The 13,353-nt window shown below is 37.9% G+C and overlaps 1 pseudogene; it reads right to left on the bottom strand.

Annotated features, from left to right (window-relative positions):
• Nucleotides 1-4,156: 4,156 nt before the first annotated feature.
• Nucleotides 4,157-7,515, bottom strand: LOC107508562 (annotated as a pseudogene).
• Between the last annotated feature and the right edge of the window lie 5,838 nt (nucleotides 7,516-13,353).

Raw genomic sequence — 13,353 nt, 5'->3', positions numbered from 1 at the left:
TTCTAAGTCTATTTGCACATGCATAGAAATGGCACTACACTACTTTAAATGTGAAAAGAATATAGGCTTTAGGATTAGCTATTAAATGAATAAAGCCACAGCAATATTCCTAAGAAGGGTTTAAGCCTTCATTTTTCAAATGTATTCCCACGAAATATAAATTTGAAAAGTTGAAACAAGGTATGCAATTCTTTCAATTAACATGCAGTCTATCAGAGACCTTTTTCCAAAATATTGGTTTTTGTCTACTTTGCAAGTCTATTGAGGCCGTTGAAAGCTCCCTGCCTGATTCTCTCCATAACTAGGATGGGAGAACTCCTTAGTGCTTCAGATAAAATTCTTACCACCTCCCAGTTCCATAAGGGAATTGGGCAGATTCAAATAGGACCTTTACCAATAGACTTATCCATGGGCTGTAACACAGGTTTCATTTGTAGCATACTGACCTTGCTTAGCATTTAAGTTCTCAAACAAATAACCAGTCACAATGAATTACCATTAGGTTTCCAGATGTCCAGCTTCGGTGCTCATCATCTGGCCACATCCTCAAAGTTGTTTATTATCCTGATTCACTTTTCCTCATCTGATGTTGATTACCACAGATCACACAGGCCTGGCATTTTTCAAATGTCACATGTTTTCTATTCCTCTAATAAATTTTTCTTATGGGCCAGTGATTTGTCTCACCTATATGTATAACATCTCATCATTTTCCCACTATTTTCAGTTTATTTTTCTCTCCTTTTTTTCCCATTATAATCATATGCCTCTTCTTACTATGCTATCATTTAAATTTACCACTTTTTTTATGTGGACATGGTGTGACTAATAATAACTGTAAAACTATAAAATATCTCAAAAACCAGACGGACACAACAAACAGGTGCTCTCTGAGACTAAAATAAGTGTGTGGTTACAGACAAAATTGACTGTTTTTTCTTGATTGAGGTGGTATGTTGCTTTTTTCTTAGCTATGAAAAGTCGTAAATACATAGGTTGAAAGTAGATAACTTCCTATTCTGATAAACTGGTTGGTAATATTATTTTTGTTTTTGTTGAGAATATTTAATGTTTTAAGCAATAATTATTATTATTATGAATAATAGTTCTTTTGATGTTTACCAGGGCCCACGCACTGTTCTAAGTATTTATGTATGTTAGTTTAATTCTCATATTAACTCTACGAATAAGCATCATTTTTATTCCCATTTTACAGATGAGAAAATTAAGTAATTTACCCAAGTGAGTAACAGTAGAGCTGGAATTTGAATCCTGGTATTTTGGCTCTAAAGTGCACTCTTAAGTAAACTCTTAGCTACCTCTCATATAATGGGCTCCTTGTCACAGTATCTGAAAATACAGAAAACTCCAAAGGAAGAAAATAATGTGGACCGATAATCCCACTATTCAGATAAACTACCATTTTTATTTTGGTACATACATTTCCAGATATTTTTTTCCAGAACAAATTTACTATTCGTGTCACTCAGAAGATATTAGGAGTATCTTTACATGAGCATCAATATATTTACAGTGTCATCTTTAGAAATCTCATGGCATTTTAGTATTTTTAGCTATCATTTTACTGAAATAGTTTGTTTCCTATTATAAGCAATGACACTACGGATAATCTTGTGGCGAAACCTTTGTTCACATATTTATCTTTCCTTAGGAAATATTCCAGAAGTGGAGTTACTAGATCGAAGAAGAGAATGGATATTTTTAAGGCTCCTTATACCCATTACCAAATTCCCTTCCAGAAATGCTATATCAGTTTATACTCTCACCATCAGCAGATGAGATGTTCTGCTTTCCTATACCCTGAGCATCACAGGGTTCTAGCATTCTTTTTCTGTTTTCTCTTTCATGGCCCAATTTGAATTTGTGCCTTTTTTGTTTTCTGCTTAAATATATTACTCTTCAGTTGTATTTGTCTCTATTACTTTATTCTTCTATTCCTTAGTTTTGCTCCATAAAAATCACATAATAATAGCAGCTACATCAGGGAATAAAGTTTTTTCATATAATTAAATTGCATAGAAGAGTGCTTGGCACGTAGTGTTTGCTATCCTTGTTATTTATTACTTTTTCTATTTTTTTCCTATTTTTATGTGTTAGATAATACGATTTTCTTGGTTATTTTAAAATTTAATGTGTTCTCTACAATGTAGTCATCTCAAGATCAATCCACTTATTCTCTTTTAGTTACATATTCCATGATTTTTTTTCCAGATATTCATATGCAAATTCATTTTTGTACTTAAATGGGGAACCATTTTTTCCTATCTTAAACTAAAGTTGAAATAGAAAGTATTTATTGCTGTTTAATCTGAAATTGCAACATTGGAGATAATATTCTTTACAGATGAAAATTATAGGTCCAAGAGTCATAAAGTAATGGACTTATTCCCCAGTGTCTGCTACTCTACCATCTCATGCTTGGAAAGGATTGGTCATCTCCCCCAACCTATACCCCACCACAAGACTCAGTTTTTGTTTCAGCTGCTGGGCTAGTTCTGGATGTGGGAATGGATATCTTGAAGCAAGTCAACATCCTCAACATCCTCAACTCAAACTCTTTGGTAAGGTTTAAGATCTGATGACTCTGTCTTAAAGACTGAGGCTCCACCTTACCTCAAGAGTGACCTAGTTGTTCTCAAGCCCAAGACTAAGATCCAAAGATTAAGACCTTAGGACCTAAGGTGTTCTACTTTTGTCCTAGTGCACAGGTTCTGTTCTCAGTTCTGACTTCTTTATTCTCTACAACAACTCCAGGCCATCAATTGAGGGCCACCACGCTGTGTCCTTAGCTCAAGGTATGAACCTTAATGTTAAATAGCATCCTAAGAATCGTAGTCCATGCGACTTCCCTCTACTATAATTTCATTAACCATTTGTTAAACTTTCGTTTGAACACACCAATGACAGGGCACTCACAAATGTCAGAGTAAGCTCATCTTCAAACAGCCCCAATTATGAGTATAGGTTCAGGCAAAACCATGCTTCCTGAAGCCTTCACTCAGCATAGTTCTGTCCTGTAGAAGTTTATCGTTCCATCCAAAGTACAGTTCTCCAAATATTTGGAGACAACTGTTGGGCCCCCTTAGTCCTCCATCTGTAGATGAAGCAGCCTCTGCTTCATTTTTTAATACTTCGTGGAATGATTTCATGCCCTTTACCCTATTGGTAACTCCTTTGGTCCCTATTCAGCTTGGTAGTGTGTTTTTAAAGCATGGCTCCCTAAAACATAACAGGATTCCCTATATATGCTGGGACCAGCGGAGAGTAGATGCTGCCTATCGCTTCCATCATCCTTGGTTCTATAATTCTTTTTTAAAAATTAATATGTAGCTGACATACAATATTATGTTAGCTTTCAGTGGAAAACACAGTGATTCAACATTTATATTCCTTATAATTTACCAAAAAAGTCCATTGACCATGTGTAACCATATAAAGTTATTACTACAATATTAACTATTTCTCCTATGGTATACAATATATCTTTGTCACTTATTTTTGTTTTCTTGAAACTGGAGGTTTGTACCTTTTATTTACCTTTATCTTTTTTATCCATCCCTCTATGTTCCTCCCCTCTGACAACAATGAGTTTATTCTCTGTATCTATGAGTCTATTTTTATTTTGTTTTATTTCTTTAGATTGCACATATAAGTGAAATCAAATGTATTTGTCTTTTCTATCTGACTTATTTCACTTAGCATAATACCCTCTAGGTTCATTCATGTTGTTAAAAATGGCAAGATTTCATTCTTTTTTATGGCCGACTAATATTTCATGCGTGGACATGTATATGTATAACTTCTTTTTTTAAATTTTATTTTATTAGTTTCAGGTATATAGTACATTGGTTAGACATTTATATAGTTTATAAAACAATCCCCTTGATTGCTCTTTCTCTCCTCTGGCTCTCCACCTAGCCTTTACATTAACGTTAAATGCATTCCCTATGCTGAGTTCCCTATCCCCGTGACCATCTATCAACTACGAATTTGTATTTCTTTAACCCTTCATTCCATTTTCCCACCCCCTCCATCCCTCTCCCCTCTAGCGGTCACCATATTGTCCTCTATATTTGTGAGTCTGTTTTCGATTAGTTTGTCCTTTTTTGTTCCTTAGATTCTGCATATAAATAAAATCATATGGTATTTATCTTTCTCTGACTTATTTCACACAGCTCTAGGTCCATCTATGTTGTTGCAAATGGTAGGATTTCATTTTTTAATGGCTGAGTAATATTCCATTATATATATGAGCCATAACTTCTTTATCCGATTATCCGTTGATGGGCATTTAGGTTGCTTCCATATTTTGGCTATTGTAAACTGTAGTGCCATGAACATGTGCATAGATCTTTACAAATTATTATTTTCATTTTCTTTGGACAAATACCCAGAAGTGCAGTTGCTGGGTCAAAAGGTATATCCCTTTTAAATTTTTTGAGAAACCTCCAGATTGTTTTCCATAATGGCTGTACCAATTTGCAATCCCACCAACAGTGCATGAGAGTTCCCTTTTCTCCACATGCTCACCAACACTTTTTTTTTGATTTATTGATGATAGCTATTCTGACAGGTGTGAGGCGATATTTCATTGTGGTTTTAATTTGCATTTCTCTGATAATTAATACTCTTGAGCATCTTTTCACATGTCTATTGGCCATGGCTATTAGGTGTCTTTTATGGTTCCATGTAAATTTTAGGATTACTTGTTCTAGCTCTCTAAAAATACCATTGGTATTTTGACAGGGATAACATTGAATCCCTAGACTATTTTGAGTAGTATGGCCATTTTAATGATGTTGATTCTTTCTACCCCTGAGCATGGTATATGCTTCCATTTATTTGTTTCTTCTTCAATTTCTTTTTTCAATGACTTAGAGTTTTCTGAGAGCAGGTCTTTTACCTCCTTGGTTAATTTGATTCCCAGGTATTTTATTGTTTTTGATACAATTATAAATGAGAGTGTTTTCTTAATTTCTCTTTCTGCAAGGTCATCATTGGTGTATAAAACTGCCACTGACTTCTGAATATTAATTTTGTATCCTGCTACTTTACTGAATTCATTAATCAGTTTTAATAGATTTTTTGATGGAATCTTTAGGGTTCTCTTTATATAATATGTCATCGGCAAATAATGAGTTTTACTTCTTCCTTTCCAATTCGGATACCTTTTATTTTTCTTTTTGTCTTATTGCTGTGGCTAAGACTTCCAATAATATATTGAAGAGGAATGGTGAAAGTGAGCATCTTATCCTGTTCCTGATCTTAAGGAAAATGCTTTTAGCCTTTCCCCATTGAGTATGATTTAGCTATAGTTTTGTCATATATGGCCTTTCTTATGTTGGGATATGTTCTCTCTATTCCCACTTTGCTGAGAGTTTTTATCATAAATGTTGCTGGATTTTGTCGAACACTTTTCTGCATCTCTTGATATGATCATATGGTGTTTATCTTTTAGTTTGTTAATGTGGTATATCACATTAATTGATTTGTGGATATTGAACCAACCTTGCATCCCAGGAATAAATCCAACTAAATCATGGTGTATGATTTTTTAAATATATTGCTGAATTCAGTTTCTAATATTGGTTAAGGATTTTTGCATTAGCATTCATAAGAGATATCAGTCTATAGTTTTCTTTTTTTGTAATATCTTTGGGTTTGGATTTAAGGTAATGGTGGCCTCATAAAAGTAGTTAGAGAGGCTTCTCTCTTCTTGAATATTTTGGAATAGTTGAGAAGAATAGGTGTTAATTCTTTGAATGTTTGGTAAAATTTGCCTTCGAAGCCATCTGGTCCAGGACTTTTGTCTTTTGGGAAATTTTTAATTACTGATTCTATTTCATTGGTGGTAATCAGTCGGTTCAGATTTTCTGTTTCTTTTTGACTCAGTCTTGGGAGATTGTATGTTTCTAGGAATGTGTCTATTTCTTCTAGATGGTCTGATTTGTTAGCATATAATTACTTGTAGCATTTTTTTTTTAAAATAATACTTTGTATTTCTCTGCAGTCCATAGTTACTTCTCCTCTTTCATTTCTGATTTGATTTATTTGAGTTCTCTCTCTTTTTTCTTTGAAGAGTCTGGCTAAGTGTCTGTCAATTTTGTTTATGCTTTCAAAGAACCAGCTCATTGTTTCATTAATCTTTTGTATTGTTTTTATAGACTCTATTTTGTTTATTTCTGCTCTAGTATTTATTATCTCCTTCCTTCTAGACATTTTGGGCTTTATTTGCTGTTCTTTTTCTAGTTCTTTTAAATGTAAGGTTGGATCGTTTATCTGAGCTTTTTCTTGTTTCTTGAGGTAGGCCTATATTGCTATAAATTTCCATCTTAGGGCTGCTTTTGCCATGTCCTATAGATTTTGAGTCCTTGTGTTTTCATCTTCATTTATCTCTAGGTATCTTTTGATTTCTTCTTTGATCTCATTATAACCCATTTATTGTTCAGTAACATGTTATTCAGCCTCCATCTGTTTGTGTATTTTCCAGTTCTTTTCTTATAGTTAAATTTTAGCTTCATACCACTGTAATCAGAGAAGATGGTTGATAAGATTTCAGTCTTCTTAAATTTATTGAGACTGGTTTTGTGTCTTAACATGTGGTCTATCCTGGAAAATATTCTATATGCAATTGAGAAGAATATATATTTTGTTGTATTGGAGTAAAATGCTCTGAAAATATTTATTAAATCCATCTGGTCTAGTGTGTCTTTTAGGCCCATTGTTTCCTTATTGATTTTTTTTTTTTTTTTGTCTGGAAGATCTGTCCATTGGTGTCAATGGGGTGTTAAAGTCTCCTACTATGAGTGTATTACTGTTGATCTCTCCTTTAATGTCAGTTAATAATTGCTTTATGTATGTAAGTGCTCCTATGTTGGTGTGTATATGTTTACTAGAGTTATGCCCCCTTGATTTATTGACCCATTTATCATTATGTAATGCTCTCCTTTGTCTCTTATTATAGCCTTTGCTCTATTTATTTATTATTATTTATTTAATTAGAAATCTTTTATTTTTTAAAATCTGTCATGCCATGAATTTGTAAGATTGGGCTCCAGCAGCTCAAGTTCCTTTCCATTCATTCTCACAAAGTGTGCTTCTCTGGATAGAACAGGCTGGCACTTCAGTTGAACCCAGGTCACTTTCTCTTTGGCTTCCTTCTTTTTTTGATCATTTTCATTTGCACATTTCAGGAAGCTATCTTGGCTCTTAGAGTGCTTAATATGCTCAATACATACAATAATTCTCTTTGCAAGAATCTTGCTCTTAACTTGTTTGTTTACAACAAAGCCAACAATATGCTTGGTAATATTGTAAACTCTTCCAGTTTAGCCATTTGTGGGGCATTCCTTTTTGAACAGTGCCCATTCCCTTGATGTCTACAATATCACCTTTCTTATAGATTTGCATGCATGTGGCCAAAGGAACAACTCTGTGTTTTCTAAAAGGCCTAGAGAATCGGGTGCCTATCCTATTTCTCTTTGTTTTGGTCATTTTGGCAAATTACTAGAGGATGGCAATTCTGGCCAAAAAGAAGCTATAGCCTTTGTTTTAAAGTCTATTTTATCTGATATAAGTATTACTACTCCACCTTTTTTTTCATTTCCATTTGCATGAAATATCTTTTTCCATCTCTTTACTTTCAGTCTGTAAGTGTCATTCGATCTGATATGGGTCTCCTGTAGACAGCATGTATATGTGTCTTGTTTCTTATCCACTCAGCTACTCTATGTCTTTTGATTGGAGCATTTAATCCATTTACACTTAAAGTGATTACTAATAGATACACAGTTACTGCTATTTTATTATTTGTATTTGTTCTTTCTTTTTTCTTTTTTACCCTGTTTTTTTGTTTTTTGTTTTGTTTTTTTTTTTTTTTTACAGAAGTTTCTAACATTTCTTGTAATACTGGCTTGTTGGTGATAAATTCCTTAACCTTTACCCTGTCTGGGAAGCTCTTTATCTCATCTTCCATTTTAATTGAAAACCTTGCTGGGTAGGTATTCATAGTTGTAGTTTCTTGTTTTTCATAACTTTGAATATTTCTTTCCAGTCCTTTCTGGCCTTCAAAGTTTCCATTGAAAAGTCAGCAGTCATTCTTATGAGGGTACTCCTGTAAGTAACTAGCTGACTTTCTCTTGCTGCTTTTAATATTCTCTCTTTGTCTTTGACCTTCGACATTTTAATTATGATGTATCTTGGTGTGAGTCTGTTTGAATTCCTCTTGTTTGGGACTCTTTGTTCTTCCTGAACTTGTATGTCTAATTCCTTCACCAGGTTAGGGAAGTTTTCTGTCATTATTTCTTCAAATAGGTTCTCAATCCCTTGCTCTCTCTCTTCTTTTGATACTCCTATGATCCCGATATTGTTATGCTTCATATTTTTCCAGAGGACTCTTAAACTATCCTCATTTTTTTAAATTCTTTTTTCTTTTTGTTGTTCTAACTGGGTGTATCTGCTACCTTGTCTTCCAGTTTGCTGATTTGATCTTCTGTTTCATCCAATCTACTGTTGAATCCTTCTAGTATATTCATTTCAGTTATTGTATTCTTCATTTCTGTCTGGTTCTTTTTTCTGGTTTCTATGTCTTTTTTTATGCGTGCTGTCTCTCTGTTGAGGTTTTCATTGTACTCATCTATTCTTCCCCTAAGTTCATTGATTGTCCTTATAACCATTATTTTGAACTCTATCTCTGGTAGCTTGCTTGCCTCCATTTCGTTTAGCTTATCTTCTGGAGTTTTCTCCTGCTGTTTCATTTGTGGCATGTTTCTTTGTTTTCTCATTTTATTAGCCTCTCTGTATTCACTTCTATGTGTCAGGAATATTTGTTTCATCTCTCAGCCTTGGCCAGATGGCCTAATGTGGAAGGTGTCCTGTGCGATCCAGTGATACACTCTCCCTGATCCCTTGTGCCGGGAGCTCTGGAGGTGACCTTTGTGTGAGTTGTGTGTGATCTTCTGTTGTCACCAAGCCTTTATTGTTAGTAGATCGGTGGGTGAGATTAACGTTCAGGCTGACCAAATGTGGGAATTGGCTGTACCCTCAGAGTAAAAGTTGTTGTGTGGGGGCTGACTCCACTGAGTGGGATTCGCCCTAGCAGGCTTATGTATTTATTGCAACCACCCTTTGTGTGTATCACTGCTGGAACTAGTCAGAAGTTGCTCTGTTATGGTCTGGTGCCAGCCTCCAGATGCGTTGGTTTTGTGGCCCCTTGAGAGGGGCTCTCCAATAGGCCAAGGTCAGTCACTGCTTTTGATTCCTCAGTGCTACCCAGTAAGAATTATAAAGCGATCCGCTGATGGTCGTTGTCTATGCTGGATCTATAGGTAAGTGAAAGAGACAATCTGTAGGCAGCTCTTGGTTATTCCTCATCCCTGACTTAGGGCAGTTTAGCAGAGGGACCAGTGCTCCTCCAGGTCTGACACTGCCTGTCAGTTGCCAGTAAGTCTCTGAAACTGGAGGAGCCTCTGAGTGATATGCATGTTGGGTAGTGTAGGGACTCTGGGAGTCTCTTTGATCAATGGAGTAAATTTCTCCCTGCCACTGCAGTGTCAATTTACATGCCATCACTATCTCTGTGGTTCCCTGTACAAGTTTCCAATCATAGCAAAGTCAGCTGCTGCCCACCTCAGGCCTGCAAACACACAAGCTCTGTCTAAGACTTACTGAAGCTCACAAGTGTGAGTTTGTGGCCCACCACCTAATTCTTCTCCTGGGTGAACAGCTTTATGTGGGCTGCACAAACTGAGTGCTATTGTTTGCTGTTGAATTTGTGACCCAAGGAAAGCACAGGATAGGACTGGGTTGCCTGGGAGCAGGCTTGCCACAGATAATTTGTGAATTAGGTGGGGCATAGTCTCAGAGAGGTACGGGGTCATCAGGCCTACATAGCAACAGATTTGCTCCCAGTTCTGGCACTGTGGGCTACCATCAAAGTCAGATATCACTGTGCGACCTACTGTTTTCTATGATGGACCCACAAAACCCCTGACATTTACCTAAGAGATACTGTATCTCATGCTGGCAGTAGTAATCTTCTCTTCACTGTCTTCCCTGAACTTTGCTCATCTTGCTAACTGAGATCTTAACTGAGCAGAATGCTCCATCCCAGGGTAGAGGCAGCTGCCTGTCAACATGAGGTGGGCACTTCGTTTATTAGATGCGGCAGGATCTCAGGGAGTCAAGGGCCGTCAGGCCAATAGCCTCAGTTTTCTGCGATTTCTATGTCTACACATTCCTGCAGAAATCTCAGATCACAGGGAGACAAGCTGCTGTCTGCGGCGGTCCCACAGACCCCTGCAATCCACTCAAGAGATATTGTAGCTTGTACAGGCAGCAGTGGTCTGCCCATGACTGTTTTCCCTAAAAGATGCTCACTGTGCTAGCCAAGGTCTGTTGCCTGCGCAGAATGCGCAACCCTAGAGAAAAGCGGAGTGGGAGGTAAGGCTGCCCGTCAATGGGCTGCAGGCACTTTGCCGCTTGGGTGAAGCAGGATCTCAGGGACACAAGGGCCATCAGGCTAATACAGCCTCAGTGTTGCTGCAGCTTCTGTGTGATATTGCAGCTCTTGCAGGCTGCAGAGGTCCTTTGCTTGCACCTGATTTTTGTAGCGTGCCTGCCCCGTGCTAGCCAGTTTGTTGCCTGTGTAGATTGGAAGATGGGGTGGGGGAAGGGGAAGGGTGGGGGGAGAGGAGGGGCAGGGTGGTGGCAGTGGGCCCCCGCAATGGGCTGCCTGGGGCAATTTGTGGGTTGGTGGGGCAGGGTCTCAGGGAGACAATGGCCATTGAGATCTTTACAGCCTCAGCCTTGCTGCAACTTCAGTAACTGTTCTTGCGGTCCCATGAAAATCTCAGATCACAGCAAGACCAGCTGCCGACTGGGACTGGGCCACAGATCCCTGAGATCTACCCACGTTCATGCTGGCAGCAGTGATCTGCCTGAAACTGTTTCCGAAATGCAGGCTCACAGCGCTGGCTGTCAACTGAGAATGCCTGGCCCTGAATAGGTGCAGGGCGTGGCAGGCATCCAGCAACAAAAGCCCTGGGAAATCTGCAGGTTGGGTGGGGCAGGCTGATCTCCTCAGGCCAATGCTCCCTTCCACAGGGAGGGGCCTGCACAGTGCAGCTAGTGAGGTCTGTAGATTGCCCCATAGGGATTCAGACTAAAGCACAGCGGTGGATGCCTGTCCAGTCCTCGTTCCAGCACTAGGCAATGCAGACTTTCCCAGCATGAATCTTGTGTGAGGCTCTGACCCACCACCGGTGCCCCAGGTGAGTGTCCACAGGTGAAAGAGCCTGTGTGTGGGCCCTTCAAAGGGTCTTCTAGGGTTTCAGTCTCCTGTCTCACCCAGACGGTCAGAATCCTCTCTAGTGTTTACAGTCAGAGTTATTGGAAACTCCTCTTCCCTGGGGTGGGAAGCCCCCGAATGAGGCCAGGACACCCCTGTCCTTCAGGGGAGCCTCTGCAGCCTCACTCTCCCTTCCGGTGTTCCTCCACCACCCCACTCACAGATGTGGTCCAGCCTGATTCACTACTGACTTCGATGTGGCTCCTTCTTTATATTTACAGCTGTTAAAATCAGCTGGACTTCAGATGATTCTCCATATTGATTATTTTATAATTTGGTTGTAATTTCAAAGTGGACTTGGGAGGAGGTGAACCCTGCTTTTACGTAGTTGCCATCTTTCTCCAGATTTATCTGTGCATATTTTCTTTATCCATTTATCTATTAATGGATGCCAGGGTTGCTTCCATGTCTTGGCTGGATTCTATAATTCTATTAACGTCTAAAAGCATTTTTTGGGGGGGGGGGATGGGGTGTCAGCTACATCACACTATTGATTTACAATGAACTTTTTGCCAAATCCGGAATGTTTTTTCATAAACACAACTATTAACTTTTCTCCTCCTTCGGCTTACCCCTATATTTTGCACTTATACCTTTTTTCTCCCACCAGTGGTAGGACTTTATATTAATTATTCAACTTCATCTTGTTAGAATCAACTTGTGGCTGCATCCATTTGAAATCTTTTGGGGGTTTGATTCTGTGAGGTGACATATTGGTTATCTCTTCCTATTCTATAGTATTTATATCTTTGTAAAGTGCCACTCAATTCTTCAAACAAGTCACTGATGATGACATTAAGGGAAGCATTAAAGTTGGGCTTGTTTGTCCTCATTGAAGACCTCTTTTCAGCCCAGTACTCTATTTATGGATATAGTTGATCAGGACAGATTTTATTCAATGCATTTTTCTTCAATAAAGCAGTTCCCAAATTTTGTTTCAAGAAATGTTAATAGATGTACCTAAATAAAATTGGATATCATATTAAAGAAAGTTTGGGAGGTACTGCATATTACATTCTCTTCCTGGAGAGCCACAGTGCATATTACCATATATATTACTCTTCAAATTTTATATTTTGTTTTACTCTTGTTTTCCAAATGTACTTGTGTATAAACCCTGTTCGCTGCATATATATGAATATCCCATAGAAGTGTTCTTTGCAGACATCAATTTTGAAAATACTCCCTGGAATGGTAAAATGAGAGAGCCTGTCGAATGCCGTGCTGAAATTCAGACACATAGGTCCACAGGATTCTCCTTGTCTCCCGCTCTAGTAATTTTATCAAAAAAGAAAATAAGCTAGGCCTGGCTTGAATTGTTCATTGCAAATCTATGTTGGCTCCATACTGACCCTGTTTGATTTTTCTCAATTCTTGCCTTGCCCAGAATCAACACAGAATTTAAGACTTCAATTAATGAAAATCACTCTCATCTTTTAAGTATGTTAAGTCAATATTACCTCATCTCTGTCCTCTGGTGCCTCTCCTTCTCTCCAAGTTTCCTCTGTGCGTATTCTAATACGGTTCAGCTATTTCATTTTGTAATTTTCTGAAGCCTGAGATGGAATTCACCAAGTCACAAGCACTTAGCTCATCTAATAAAACTGCCTGGCATTTTGAATATAATTTTGCGCAATCTTGGTGTTTAATTTCACCTTCTGAGATTCATTCTTGCTTTTCTGAGCTTATTACCATTTCTCTTTACAGAAGAAAAGATTCCTGTCATTTCTTCACTTTCAATGGCCACCAATCCTGTATCTCTCGCGCTCTCTTTTTTTAGTTTCTTCATCTGCTGCAAAAAAGCGCCTTTTTTTTTTGTTGTTGATCGTTAGCATTTTTGAAAGCCTTTTCCTGTTCTCAGCTTTTAGCCCGCTAGACACTGTTCTTTCAGTTCCATGTCACTTGTCTGTGGTTCACCTACATTTGATTGCCATGTCTTCTCTTTTCCTCAGAGGGATTATTTGACATTGTGTTGTCAGAATTTT

Source organism: Rousettus aegyptiacus, unplaced genomic scaffold, assembly GCF_014176215.1.
Source record: "Rousettus aegyptiacus isolate mRouAeg1 unplaced genomic scaffold, mRouAeg1.p scaffold_m13_p_2, whole genome shotgun sequence".
Taxonomy (NCBI): Eukaryota; Metazoa; Chordata; class Mammalia; order Chiroptera; family Pteropodidae; genus Rousettus; species Rousettus aegyptiacus.
Note: the sequence above shows the minus strand (reverse complement) of the source record. Positions and strands in the feature narration are given on the sequence as shown.